Here is a 15,588-nt window from a genome sequence, read left to right as displayed (position 1 = left end):
GACTTGCAAATTAATCTAAGATGGACTTCGAAGAAAAGTTCAGTGGTATAAATTACGGTACAATCCCAGCAGTTGCTTCAAAAAAAAAAAACGAAAATTAAGAAATACTTAAGTAATAATAGCCTCTGTTAGGGCAAGCTTCTAACCTGAGATACCCCGAATACTAAGCAGCAGTGTTGCCTGCTTGCAGTAATGTTGTGTCAGAGTGACCAGCCCCTGGGTCAGAAGCGTTGCTGATCGATGGTAAACTACGCGGTTCAGCTAATCAGCCTGTCAGCCCCGAATATCATCATAAGCGGAATGATACATAAGCAGACGATAATTTACAATACGCTAGCGGTGTTGTAAACAACGCAGCCTCTGAATTATTCATAAAAGTAGATGCAGTAAGTATTGAACCCATGACCGCTTACTTCCACATATTTCCAATTACATTAATCATACTATTATTTTACGTCATATTATCTGAACTGTTAATAACGTCGTTAAACAAATTACATTTACTCTATTATTTATATCGCGTGTGGCTTTAGAGCACTAAAGCTGTGGAGTCTCGGGTTTGACTCCAGTAGAGGAATGGATGCATGTACGTGTGTATTGTGTTATGCTATGCTGTGTAAGTTTGAGGCTTTAGGATGGGCCAATTACTGTGCGAGAAATCATGTCACGTGAGTACATATTCTTATAGTTTTAGAATAAATTCTTAATCAGTGCACGTGCAATGGTCTAATTCGTGGAGGTTTTAGAACAGATAAAGCCGACAGCAAAATCTTTGTGGTTAACATAAGTCACTTCATTAGGCAAAGAACAGCAGTAGGAAACAAGCGGTGGAAAGAGAAACTGTACATAAAAACTGTCCGTAAAAGAAATAAGAAGAGAGAGAACTTATAGGGGAAGTTTTAAACTCGAAGAAATCTCGTCTGAGGGAAAGAGTATACAAATCATTTCTGCCTTGTTCTGAAAAGTGGGCCTCATATTATGAGAGACTCACTGGGCCTGTGAAGCGAGTGCTTAAATCACGCAACCGATGATCCCGAACAAGTGGGAATGATTTTTGTAAATTATCCCAAGTGATGTTGAAACTTACCCACACTATAGGGCCACAGCTATTCGTAGGAGGACCTCCTCTAAATGACACCCGGAAATAAACCCTATGTTAGGTTGCCGTCAACCTGCCTGTTGTGTCGTAGTTATTCTTTTGTGATTTCCTCAAACTGCAGTTTAATTATTCCATGAGACGTTCATTACTGAAAACAAAGTTCTTTTGTTTCCCTTCTATTTGCGCTACAGTCACAGAACGCAAGTGTTGAGCTCGGAGTTTGTCTGAAGGCAGTACAGCGTAAAAACAGTGGCGTAACGAGAAACGAATACGACAACATTTGAAACAGAAGAAGGCACTAGAAGGCAGAGCACTACAAATTTAAATATATTTTTAGGTAATTTTCCTTGTGACTAAAGTTCCTGCTGTTAGGTGAGTGAGAAGCGATGTTGCTTATTAAACGGGGAGTCACGAGCTCAATGCTCGCCCTGGATACCGGCTACCCTGACTGAGGTTTCTCGTGGTTTTATAATAATTTCTTAACATCAAACATATTAAGGTAGGATGTAATTAGGCCCAGCTGGCACAAGATATTCAAGTAGCGGTCTACTGAGAACACAGGCTACATTTAAAGTGAGGAATGTCTTGTAAAACTGAAATAACATCAGCTTTCCAAAATGCGCTACTGCACGGAGTTTGTTCGTGCATGCTGAACACAAGTCCACAGCGTTTCTGCTTCACCAGCCTGAATGGTGTTTTACTTGTCAAGAATGTATACCGATAAAAGATAGTTTGACTCTCGGTTAGAAACAAGTATCGATAACCTGTCGCTACAGAAAATTCCTGTTACTAGGAGAGGCGAATGCACTCGAGTGGGGTAGGGTAATTCGATTTGTAGCGTACACAGGCGTTGTCTGTGAGTAGTAAAAAAATTATACACTCCCTTGGTGTGCTATTCACTTTTCGATCCTCAAATTTTATTTATGTATAAATCACTTTCTACTAATTTATTTACATGGGGGGGGGGGCAGGATAGCTAAATGTCAGAATTCTGACATCGCTAGAAGCATAATACGTGTTACAAAAGTCCAGAACACGTCCCTCTAACCTAGGCGAAATTAAAATCTTGTTTCAGGCCAAAATCTTGAGGGCTTTGAACAGGATGTCGAATGCGATCAGACCTTTTTTTGTCAAATGATAATGTTTATCTATGAAAAAGCTCGAAATTGTTGCTTTATTCATTTAACTACACTCTCTCCCGTACATAAGTCTGACTACACCGCAGTACGGAAAGAGAGACACTTTGTGCAGGATAAATTGAAAAAAAAAAGTGGAAGGAGTCGGGATACTGCCCCGAAACCAACACAACAAAACGCAAACCGTAACGGTGTAACTGGAAAAATGGCAATTTGCCTGGAACTAAGATCAATTACTTAATTTTTAGGGCTATATGAACAATTTCAGTGTAACATTTTAACAGAACCATCTCCAGCACTTCTGATGCATCTGCCCAAACTGCAAGATTCATGTATCAAGAGCCTGAAACATACTGAAAATAAATTACTTTTTTTCCCTAAATGAACTTAGTGTTTCAAGCAGTTAATTCATCCGGAGGCCAAGCTCCGTCCTTATGTAACTTACTAGTCCATGTCCTTAAAGAAATTACTCATTTTAAATACTATTTTGTCAGCCGCTGTTCCAAGCTTTGTTTATAACTTTGAAAACTGTATCATACTTTAATAAAGAAATTTAATATGAGAAGTCCATTATTCTCCTTTTTTACATAACTCTTAAGCCCCCCTCCCCCGAGCCTCGTTAGCATTAAATTTTAAAACACCTTTTTAAAGTATATTATTACACTTACAAAGGAGGCACGTACATTTTATTAATTACGGAAAGAGAGACAAAGTAGGGCAGTAATATAATCTGCGGGCCATATTTTGGTGTAACCAACTAGGCCTGTATGCTGCAGAGTCCTACTGAAGCTAATAATTCTTTCGGGTAGCCAAGAAAATCCCCACATCTTATGTTACTAGAGGATTCATTAACGTGTTCGCAAAACCCGAGCCCCAATCCCTACGTTACCTACGTGCAAGTCCTTAAATATTAATTCTCGCCCTGATGATGAACGCAGAAAGGAATTTTGAAACGTTGGTAAAGGTTCACCTGTTCACACGGGGCTACAACTTTGAATACACTTATCTGCGTACGAGTCCTTAAGATTAAGAGAGAAAAAAACCCTATACTTTGATGGGAAGACAATATCGTTAATGTTCGTAGAGAAATTTGATATAAATGGATTAATCTCGATCAGCATAGGGACCACTAGTACGTTAGATAGGACTAGAAGGAGGTGTTAGAGAAACAATAAATGCGTGCAAAATCTCACCTCGTTCTCTATTATCTTGTCACCCAGTGTAATAAGATGCAGAATATAATGATGATCTTATTTGAGATTCCAAAATAAAGCTATTAAAATTTCTTGTAAACCATAAAACACGTGTAATATTCTGTTTTTAAATGTATCCAAAAGAATTATTACGAGTGTTCGTGTAGGCCTAATAGCGGAACCGTCAGGTGAGTGGAAAATTCCAGTCAGACAAAACTCGGTTCGAATGTACACACGCGTAAATCTGTCCGATTTATGTCCAGACACTCAGCTTGTACTCCTGCGGGTCGCTCACTCCCACCCACAGCAGTAAGCACGTCGGCGATAAATTGCCGACGGCTGGGAGTTACCTCTTTGGGGGATTTCCGTGACATGTAAATTTACAACACAAACATTCAAAATTGTTCGGCAAACAACGACTTTTACAATAAGGAGTCAATTCTGCCGGTATTCTCTACAGCCTTCTTTAAACTAGTTAGTTAAATGCAGTTATGTTAACATTTATTACAGTGCCTCAAATAACCTGGAACATTCTGCAGTTTGCCTTCCATATAAGCTCAGTTATAATGTTTACTAGTTCCGCAGAGAGTAAACAGCGTTGGCCTATATATTTCTTGTTTAGACGGCTCACAGTTCAGCGTTTTATCCTCAAATATGGTACGTCTGTTGCAATTTGATACTTGTAGAAATATAAAACAAAACACAATCTGATACATTATTTAAACTTTTTAGTTAGAAAGTCTGAGGAAAACCATAGAAACTCGTGCTTCGTGTATTGGATCTAAAGTAATATTGACATCCCAGAAAAAAAATTCTTTCATATAAAGTGACAAAAGGAACAAAAGGAATTTTAATAATGCTAGCGCATGTACAGTCCGCGACTGTAATCTTGAGACTTGCGGAGTGAGGAAGTGGGGACGGACTTCCTGCATTCCTTGCGAGTCTCAAGATTACAGTCGTGGACTGTAGTGACTACCCACGGTTCTGGTTACCCCTAGAGCGAACCGACGGTAGAATGGTTATGTTACGCCGAGGGCGTCACGCACAATCAGAGAAGCAACTTTATGGCGTAAGAGGTACAAAATTGAATCTTGCACGGATAACAGAGACGACAGCAAATTTAACTAGGGATGGGTAAACTTTGCAGTATGCAGCACACAGTAAAGAACTCGAACGGTTTCAGAAGCTAGGGTAAATAAACTACTGATATGAAATCCGTTTTCTTTTATTATTTTATTTTACAGAATGCAGACAAACAAGGGCCGTTCGCAGTCGGATCAATTACGTCTCAACGGGCAGGGAAGTTTTTAATAATCTGGGATCTGAGTTTGTACCTTCCGTCTGTTGTAATGGCGGAAAGAATAAAAAAGACTTGTAAAAAGGTTGGCGAGGATCGTGTCGCTTTAAGTACAGCGAAGTTTGCATTGGAATCAGCAAGATAATAACACGGATTTCACTTTTCCCTTAGATTACTGGTTAACGTTATCGATTCCGGTTATCTTTTAGAATACGTTAGTCTGACTGAAATGTCGATCTGTCACTGAATTTGGTTGTTTCTGGGTCCAGTGGCGGGTTCCTGTTAGCTCGGTAATGAACCTTCCGATTCTGTAAAATAATATATTTTTATTGATTAGCTAATAGGCTATCAGTGTGTCAAGAATTACTCTCATTTCTGAAGTTTCATTCACTGCAAGGAACAAATTAAATCTAGTATCAACTGTGACTACATTTAATGTAGATCTATAATACCGTATTTAATTAAAATCGGTTGTGTTGTTATGGAGATTAGACATGAGGAAGGACGGGATTCAATTTTGTGATTATTGTAACACATCGGGTGTGTTTTCTTTGGTAGAAGCATCTGCAAACACGAAGGTAGCTTCATCTTAAAACAAATCAGAATTTAAATGTACGTCTGTCTTCTGGGTTGCAGCACCGTGCAGTCTGGCAGAAGTTTACGAACGTTTCAGAGGTCCTTGCTGCCTCCATCATCAGGGAAATGAAACGCTGGTAAACTTCTGACAGACTTCACGGCTCCAAAACCCATAAGAAACCCGTCTTCGGGCTCAACGCCGTGAAGGATTTAAATCCTGAATGAGAACTAAACTGAAATATTTGTGGAATTCTGTTGTAAAAGCAACGGTCGTAAAACCGGCTACTGGCTTACAAGTGACTGAGTGAAATGGAATAGAACATTAGCCACTAATGCACATGTCGCTTTGTAATCAAGGTCTGTATGCAAAAGAGCGGAGCTCTGGAGCTGTAGCTAAGTCTCGACGTCAGGTAGAAAACAATTAGTATTCATACACAGAACGAAACGGCCATGTGTATCTCGGGATACAAGGAGAAATATCGCAGCATATTCTGCATTCATAACTCAATCTCAGACTAAGCCCTCTATCATATACAAAATGTCTGTTATTTTACTAGACGCTGTTGAGGTAGAAGGTAACACGCATTTCAAGGAAATTTCCCTCCTCGGTCTTCACAATCATACAACTAGATCTAGGTACCAGAATACTTTTGATAAACTAACAGTTTTCAGTAAGCCCAGAAATTTATTTTTCAGTAGTGCATAGAGCAGAGTTTCTCAAATTTCTGGCACCGTGGGCGGGCCCCCTCCTTAAAATCAGTAAACTGCATTGATTTGTCCCATCCGTCTATGCAAGTTCAATGATTTTTAAAAAATAATACGTCAAGAATAAATTATTTCTCCTACTTACTGGTGTAGACGTCAAGGCTAGTAAGATTGTCTACTCGAGGTAAGAACCATTAAGGCTCAGAGATAACTGACGACCCTTCACTGGATGGCACTTGAAATTCTTATTCTGAAAAATGTTCTGTGCCCATGGATGTGTATACAGTGCATAAACACTGGCACTATTTGACATATCACATTTGTATCACTGTTCATTTATTACTGATATAAATATTTATGTAAAGTGGTCTCAGTTGATTTTAATCGTACAATATTTGTTATTTACTAATTATCACTCACTTCAAATAAACAAGATAGATCTTAATTAGATTTATTTTATACGCTCTGCATCAATTATTTTGTATCATGGTAAGATTTGAAACATATAAATGTCAATTTATGATTCATTGTTTTTCCTAGTTCATCCCAACAGATCACGAAGGAAGACGATACGTATTAGTTTAAGAATCGGAAATTAATTTCATTAATTTCATATAGTCTTACTAACATTATGAATGTGATGCGAATACTCTTCCGGGCAGTGAAATTTTCCCCAATAAGTTCCAATAAATACATTTTAATGTCATGGGTCGGTTGTCGGAGACTCGTTCTTGAAAGCGGGAAAATTAAGGACGGCTTTAAGAATACTAGTCGGTGTGTAACGAATCATATCTAATAATGGGATGCTACATATTGTAACTTTTCTGTTCAGCGCAGCCGTCAAGCGAACTTGTGCGTTATGGACCAAGAAGAGTCGAGAAGAACTCTCTCGTTTCCGTGGGGAAGTGAAGATTCCCAAACTGAGGACTCTTGCTGATTAACATCGCACAACGACAATTTCTCTTTAGACATAAAGAAGGAAGGAGGAAGGAATTCTTTTTATTACGAGCGTGCTGAAAAAGCCGGGCACTCGTTCCTGAATACATCAAAGAAAAGAAAAGATTCATTATGTGCAATTTTTATCCCCTCTTGAAATTTTTTCATTAAATTCTGCCTTACAATGCGAATTAAACTAAAATCTTATTCATGTTATGAAGAATGTAGAATAAATAAATTTTCACAGAAGCATGGTTTATTTGCAAGGATGAAGCCTGGACACGTTTATTAAGCTACTAACGAAAAATACAGCTTGGAAAACTTAGCTCCACTAACAAGACGCATTTGTAACCATCGGCAGAACAGAATCTTCACTTATCCTATATCTAGGCTGAGGCGATCATAACTAATGATTTTCATTACAGCACGAAATTTAAATCCAACTAAGCAACGCCGATATTAGGAGACGTGATTACGTGTTGGCTAATGAGACGTAGTCCATTTTTCAAAACATGCATCTGCGAATTCAGTCTTTAATTACTGACTTGATAACATTTTTTAAAAAATATATATATATATAGCGTGGCAGAGGAGTCTCAGGGCAGCTTAATTACAAACTTGTGTACAAATAACGAACCCTTATATTCTACAGTGTGTTCCAATTTAGTTTCTACTCACTGGTCTCCTCCTCACATTCACCTACAGAATGATCTCACTGACCGACAAGGTTGTCGCAGAGATACAGTATAGATTTTAACTCCGAAAGTACTTTGTTCGAATCTCGGCTGGGTTACCAGTTATCCTGGCTATTTTCGTTATTTTCCCACATTTTCCAGGCGGATGATGAAATTCTAGAGCCGGTTCCTCCACATTCATCGCCTACACAACCTCATATTCATCTTTCCACGTCATTGGATAGAAAGTTACAATAATATTCTTCTACTTTTCCATTTGATACAGTAGACTGTCGCTTGCCCAAGCTTCACTGGTATGCTGTAATTAATTTAGGATGCGCTGAACTGAATCTTAAGAGTAAGCAATTCGGATACGCATGGCTCGTGAATTTAGACTGCCAAAAGAAGAAACACTATTCTGCCTTCTAACTTGCAACGTTATTGTCAGAGAAATTGTAATTACTCTCGCCTCACATGTTTGCTTTTCGAAGGATGCTGTATGGTTTCCCTTAGTTAACCACCGACAGAGGGAAGCAATGTAGACGCTCACCCCACCACAAGCAGAATATAATCAATTACACACCGCTTCAGAAAGGTGGGGGGGGGGGGGGGTGTCTTATTGTACATCAGAAGCAGGATCAACATTTTCCATTTTAACTTTACGATATGACAGAAAATTCTGTAAGTTATAGTTATAATACGGTAAATTATCATAAATACTATTTTATATTTTACATAAGTCAGGGTAGCCTGGCTGGAGACAGACATTCAAGCCCGAAAACCTCGAGAAATTAGGAACTCTGCGTGTCTCATGCTGCACCTTGAACGAAAAAAAAAAGAAAGAAAGAAAGAAAGAAACTTTGCAGTGGAAATCTGCATTAGCAAAAATGTAAGCACAGAAATCTCTTACTTTCGTAATTCTCAATTGATATTTCCTTGTAGCCTAACCTTAGAGATTCAGACATCTGGAGGGAGAAAGACTTCGCGCGTTCTGCAGAGAACATTTTGTTCTGACCTTAAAAGCAAATGTGGAGTAATTCAGGACTGAAATGCGAGACGAATTTAATTACAGTTGTCTCCTCCCGGCGGCATCTATTGAAGAGGGCATTACGACCATGGACTTAGTTTCATCTTCATCTGTGAAAAGACGCACATGAATGAATGTGCCAATACTGTGAGCTAAGTCGGATATTTATTTTAAAGATAAGTTAAGTAAAAGGGGACTTCGCGCTTAATTTAAATGACTTTTTCGCAATTACTCCGTGGCCTGCTATCATTTAGCACAGGTTCATAAACAGAAAAAAAAAGCACTTTCGTATTGCCCCTTTCTTAAGGATCTAAGCAGCACTGAATGAAGATTTTAAATGAAATTACTACTTGGCGAGACTTCAGGTTCTTACGGCGGCTAGTATGAAGTTGACTGGCTTCTGGCATGTTGTGCAATGTAGTCTGATGAAGTAGACAGCAAGCTCCTCTGAAACGTCAGTAAACTTTTCCCAAACTACAAGGAACAATATCCCAGGTGACGGATATTATCTTACGACTTCTTTCATCCAATGTTCAATTTGCATGGTGATGTAAATAAATATAAGTTAATAATTATCGGACTCAATTATAATGCTTAATGGTACATTTGTTTTCCCACAGTTGTTGAGTGGCGCTGTACCGGAGGATTGCCTTTGTAACGACAAAGAAATTTTCTTTTCCGAGGATTTCTTGGGTCCAATGCGTTGACTCTACACTTGACAGATTCTTATAATAAAGTTAGTTGAATCTGGACGTACACCAGCATTCAGCTGCCAGGTTTATTTGAGACTACACCATAGAACTACAAAAACGAAACGTGCTCTAGAAATTTATTCCTTAGGTAATTACACTGTAAATACGACTTTGTAAATGGCGAGTTCTCGAACTGTATTAAACACACAGAGTTGCTCTTTCTACACGTAACAAAAGCATGTTTCCTTGCTAATGTTATTGGAAGGTTTTAAACTGTAGACGAATTACGTGCGATATAGGAATCCTTTCATCGAAATGAGCTTCTGAGTAATAATTAACAAATGAAAGAGGATTCCTCTCTATAAAACACGACAGACCTTTTAGTGCAAAGAGATTTGGAGAAAGGAACCTAACACGAGATAAGTAAATGTTAATCATTACAGCCGATTAACTGATACAATAAAATTAATTCTTTGTACTTAAAGCAATTCATGGTAAACAAAATGGTTAAAGACACGGGCGAGTTTATTTGACAACTGCAAATGTTGGTCTAGAAAGCAACTCAGTGGATCCGATAACAGGCGGTGGGACTTTTGCCCTCGACTCTAACACATTATGTTCATTTCTAAGTCATATGACAGCCATGTCGGTATTGCTGAAGTCAAGGACTTCCAAGAGCAAGCCATGCAGAAAATCGGTCCATTAATGCCTATTAATCTGATACCAACGACTGAATCTGAAGACGGACAAACAACCACGCACACAGTAAAAAGCATTAAAATATAATGAGAGAGTAATGTAAACAGGAATTGGCAACTCAATCGTAAAAGAACTTCTCTACAGACGAATATGCCCTGGAGGCTGTTCCTGGTTTAAGCCTGATAACATCGTAAAAGCGGTGTTAATTAAATCAGATTTCTCTCTGGTAATACAGATTTTTAATCATTCCTTTAGACTTGTATCTGATTCCTTCCAATTCTAACCCCTTTCCTGTCTGACGTTTCAGTGGCATTTGCAGCTGTGCACGATAAGACTGGCACATTCATTAACGAGAGCTTGTTATAAAAAAATTATTTCGCCAAGTTTGAGAGACGTTTAATAAGACAATTTTAATTTCTGTTCAAGGCAAGAGCCAGGAAATACATAATGGAAAATCTGTGGTCAGAAAAATAGTGTTATGCTTGCATTAAAACCAGACGTCCGTACCTTTGCCCTATGAAAATAACTGCAGATTCTAACTATTCTTAAAACATTAATTTAAGTTGGCTTATTTTTGGTTTGGTCATTACTAATACGGATAAATTAAAAGCCAACTATTTTAAATTCAATCCTTCAGTCCCTTTGTGTAAAGTTAAGAGAGGAAGTCATTGACTGTAGTTGCGCAAACTGGGTTAGACAGAGTGCCGGAAATTAAACGAAAATTAAACAATTAAAACATAAAGACAGGCAAATTATATTAAGTGTGTAATCAAAAGTATTTACGTCAAGGTCCTCATCCTTCAAGGCTTCCAGAGATTTACTGCAGAACTAAAAACGATCCCAATTGCTTGTCCAGGAATTGAAACCAACCAAATGCAATACAATCATGTGACGTAAAGTTGAATAAGGGTCGAAGAAAGTTTCCTTACAGCAGTACAACCAAAGCAAATATCTTAAATGTGATGCTATCGTCCAATATAAGTGTTAAAATTCGCCTACAAAATTACATAAAATAAAAACTGTCATCAACATAAGACCTGTTTGCGTCTTAGAATCCTTAAATTAGAAGCAATTGATAAGGGTTTCATAAAAGTTAATATGAACGCAATACCACTGAAGCCCTTCTCAGAAGAATACCTTACGATTTCCTACCGAAACGTAACAAAATGGCGAATACGCGAATTTATATAGTAGAAACAACGGTAACGTCATTTAATGATTAATAAACTGGTTAAACCATTATACAAAACATCTCGATCATACATCGAACTACAAGGCAGAGAGACACCACAGGCGAGTCACGAATTGTGGGTGGTTGGTCGGATACGATGATTGAAGGCGAACGAACAATTTTAAGTCCCTGGTGGGGTTCGAAGACACCAATGCGAAATCAGAGGGCGTAATTACCTCGCCTCAAAGTCCATGCACGCTTCGATCAGCAACTCCATCCCTCTGATAATATAATATACCTTTTATGACGTGCAGTGAATTTTAGAGTTGTTTCTGAAGGACAAGACATGAATTATTAAAACTAAGAAACCTCTCCTCCGTCTGACAAACACTTGTAAAAGTACGTAACTTCGTGTACTTCATACCCGTAAAATTCAAAGAGAGAGAAAAGCAGCTTTAATATTGATGGTTGTCTTCTGGGTTGTTGTGCCGTGTAGTCTGGTAAATGTTTACCAAGGTTTCGGAGTACTTTCTGCCTCCATCATCAGGGCGATGTTGATGGAAGCAGCAAGTACCAAAATCACAAAAAACATTTAATTAATTTATTTCCTGTTTATGAGTTATTATATTCGGAAAAACATAAACATGCTAATACGATAAGCCACAGTATAAATATTTACGACGCTGTATTATCCTGACGATTAAATTTATTATTTATTCATTTAGTCTTATGTCTGACGACAGGTCCAGGATTACAAGGCCAGCGTTCTAACCGCTAGGCCACCGTGGCTAGACGATTAAATACGAAAGAAAATATTATACACGGTATTAATAAGTGGATATGTTCGTAGAACCTTACCTCATTCCATACATACAAATTTCTATTAATGTGCGTCAGATTTATATCAGCATTCGAAGAGCAGAGCGTGCTGTATTTTATCAACAACTTCTGAGCCAAACACCGACAAAATCACGCATCAAAAAATTTCTGCGTATTTTAATAAGGACGAGGTTTTTTTGAAGTTTCTATTCAAGCGAAATAACTTAAAAATGTAATCGGTATTTTTAATAAAGTCGCTTACAGTATTTTTTTTTTACTATCAGATAAAAAACACGACTGAGGTGAATTTGAAGTTCATAAAACAGAACTACCCAGACACGTGAGACGTGATCCCACTGGAAGAGGAAACTGAGAATTCCCTAAGGACGAGACGAGGATGAATCGATTGAAACTTCATTAGCTTCATTTCCTGAGGCACAAAACGGTAATCGAAACAACGATTTCCAGAGAGGAATCTTAGCTTCTGACCTCTTTTTCTCTTTCTTATGGGTTCATTTCCATCACGCGTGTTCACTGAACCTTTATACAAAACCAGTGACCATACATAAAGGCATATAAGATAATATATAAGAAAGATAACATTTCAAATCATAAACGCATTAAAAACGCATGATGCATTCCTACCGTGAAATGCAAAAGACACATAACCACATGAGTCACGCAGTGTTCCTTCAACAATTTGTAGGTTGTATAATCGACACGAGATCAAACAAATTGTGTCAGTGAACGAAAGTGTATGAAAACATCGGATACTTACCAATTATTCTTGTAAATAATAAATCAAGCTTAAAGTAAACAGTGCGTTTCATAAGTGTTGTTTCTTAGTTTTTTACGAAAGAAAGTCTCTCTCTGGACTCGTGGTTTTGCTAATGACCGCTATCAATTAAGAATAATGTTTGACGGCATACGTAATAGGATATGAGATGTCTCCGATTTACTGAGGGGCGCAGTAATCGATATCAAAAATCTGTTTCCTCTACTACGCCGCTTGACAGAAAAAAACACAATTAAACACCGCAAAGCTGTGGGGGGGGGGAGCAGATGAGGAGGGGGAAATAGCAATGAGTAACAGAAAGTGTTTAGTCGTTAAAAGGAAATGAAACGCGGAAAAAGTAGCCAGTTGTAAAACAGAAATTCTTCCATCTGCTGTACGAACTCTAACTACGAGAATTTTCAAACTGAAATAAATTAAATCTCGGATTTAAAAAAAATTCTTAGAACAAGGTCAGAGAATCGGTAAGGCAACGGGATTGAATATATCTGGTTAAAACTGATGACTAATTATTGAAGAAACTGTATGAGTTACAAAAGTTCAAAAGTTTAATTACTTTTAACATTTTATGATCTGTAAGGTAGTGGTGTTTCTACTTTCCTACCTTAAAAATCCATTCATTGCCGAATTATCTCAATAGAAATCTGGGAACAAAAAATCTCGAAGGTCTGCAAATTGGCGTCATCAGTACAGAACACTTAATTCCTCAGCATGGGTGGACCGAATACACCCTTTCACCGCTTGTCGACTTTTGAGCCAAAAACGTTCTGTGAACACAAAGAACATAGTTTGCAAGTTAGAGAACGTGAAATATTTGCAATTTTATAAAACACAAAAGCCCATATTACAATGTTTACACATTCCGGGTAGTCTAATGAAAGCAAAATTATGTATAAAAGCGTTTACCTGAACAAGGAAAGAAGCAATGAATAAACAAATAAAATTAACGTGAATATATCGCAACTAAAACAAAGTTTCTAGTAGCTCATGGAGTCAAACGTCAGACGCACTGAATGACGCAGAATGAGGTTCTTTATACACGCCTCAACGCTACAGAAATGCGGATCGTACTGGACGCCTAGCGACCCATGAATGTTAAAACCGATTAAATAAAGTCATTTTTACTGAAAGAGTTAGATACATAACTGAGTCTGTAATTCTAGAAGTTTATAATCGGAGGTGGCAAGAATTCCTGTATAGGCGCAGTTCCAGGAACTATAATTCCATGAGCTTCCGTTAAAAGGGTTGCGATGACGCTCGAGCCCTGAAGCCGTAGGCAGTTTTTTCCTCCGAAATGTCAGCACCCACGCACAAGAGTATACATATCGTCGCAGCCCAGAAGAACGCCATGGGCATTTCTGTATTATCTCTTTCGTTCCGAATTCCACTTATGATTCTAGCGTAAAAACGCTAGGAAATGGCTAGCTTTAAAATCGCAACATAACTGCAGACGGACTCAGACATTCCACACTGCTGCTTCGTTTTCTATTGAATTTCCGAAAGAACACCGATCCGTCTTCAGGTTTCTATTACTGAGTCCCTCGTAACTTTGTCATCAATAATGCCAATATGGTGGCCGTGCGAAAGTGTGATACGTGACAGCATCCTAAATGAAAGGTTTTTAAGTTTCACATGGTGTTTCATGGATTATATATATATATATATATAAGAAATTATACAAGTTTTACTATGATTTTGATTTAATAAAATGATAATAATATGGAAATCATGAAATATAAATGAATTGAAACTTCGGGTTCCATAAAACGAGGGCTTCTTTTCATTCGCTGAGAGACTATTTGCTACCCTTCACGGACTCCTGCTCCGTGTAATTAGTTACTGACAGCAAACTTGGTTGTGATCATAAGAACTTGTCACTGAATCATGATGAGTAAGTCCAATCCATTAGTATGTTTACAGTCTACTTAACCGGGATTCATTTCAATACTGCCTCCACGTCTGAGTCTGTCAACTGGATTGATTTACAATATAACAAACCAAATAATTCCCTGAGCAGTTTTACAGGTATCTATCTGTTCAAAAACACCAAAGATCGCTAGTGGCTTCACAAAATTCTCCCACATTTGCCAATAGTTGAGCTTCATCAACCGAATTCATACCCAAATACACTTTAATATTATCCTACTATCAGCGTGAAGTCTCTTATTCAGTCTGCCTATCTATTGTACAGTCTATGTAGGAAGTTCTGGATAAAATAAACAGCAGAAACTGTATATTGTTCGTGCTTATATATCGAGTTTATTCACATGATCAACGTTAATTTTGAAATTAAAGTGTTCTGAATTCATTTATAAAATTATTTACCCGATTCTGTGATGCCTGGTCGGTGTGGTCAAATGTAATTGCACCGCTATATCCCAAATTTCCCTCAAATAGCTTCGATCATTGACGACAAACCACATCGAATGATACGTTTCCAATAAGAGCGGAGGAAATAAAGGATAATTAATTGACTCGAAATTAATTAACTGTTCTTTAAACATGTGACATTTGGAATTTATACCGTTTCATTTGATGTGAAATATTAATGTTTAATGTTTGTGACTTGAAATGACACTAATTACAAATTCAGCTGGTCTAATCCATATAGAGTCTACTCTTCGATCAGTAAAAATCATTTCAGAATTACATCAATTTAATCGATCCTCATTCACTTTATGGTTGAAAGATTAACGCCTCTAAAAAAGAAATTCAAACCCACTGTTTGCTAACACCTTTAATCAAAACGAATTCCTGCCCACTAATAAAAC

At 37.7% G+C, this 15,588-nt stretch overlaps 1 long non-coding RNA gene across 2 annotated transcripts in view; it reads right to left on the bottom strand.

The window, feature by feature from the left end:
• The window catches only part of LOC110832624 (uncharacterized), a 149,865-nt gene that overhangs the window by 26,059 nt on the left and 108,218 nt on the right, over positions 1-15,588 (bottom strand). The window contains exons 3-4 of one of the 2 annotated variants that reach the window (XR_015534900.1): positions 13,422-13,584; positions 4,650-5,033 (exon numbers count right to left, since the gene is read on the bottom strand). This is a non-coding gene — a long non-coding RNA (uncharacterized LOC110832624). Of the gene's footprint in view, positions 1-4,649; positions 5,034-13,421; positions 13,585-15,588 lie in introns of those variants that run through there. The other variant, XR_002543970.2, reaches the window with a different exon arrangement.

The sequence above is a fragment of the Zootermopsis nevadensis genome, unplaced genomic scaffold (assembly GCF_977971745.1).
Source record: "Zootermopsis nevadensis isolate Lab colony 2312 unplaced genomic scaffold, Znev_1.0 Znev_ptg000012l, whole genome shotgun sequence".
Lineage (NCBI taxonomy): Eukaryota > Metazoa > Arthropoda > Insecta > Blattodea > Termopsidae > Zootermopsis > Zootermopsis nevadensis.
The sequence above is the reverse complement of the archived record's forward strand: the minus strand, read 5'-3'. Positions and strand labels throughout refer to the sequence as shown.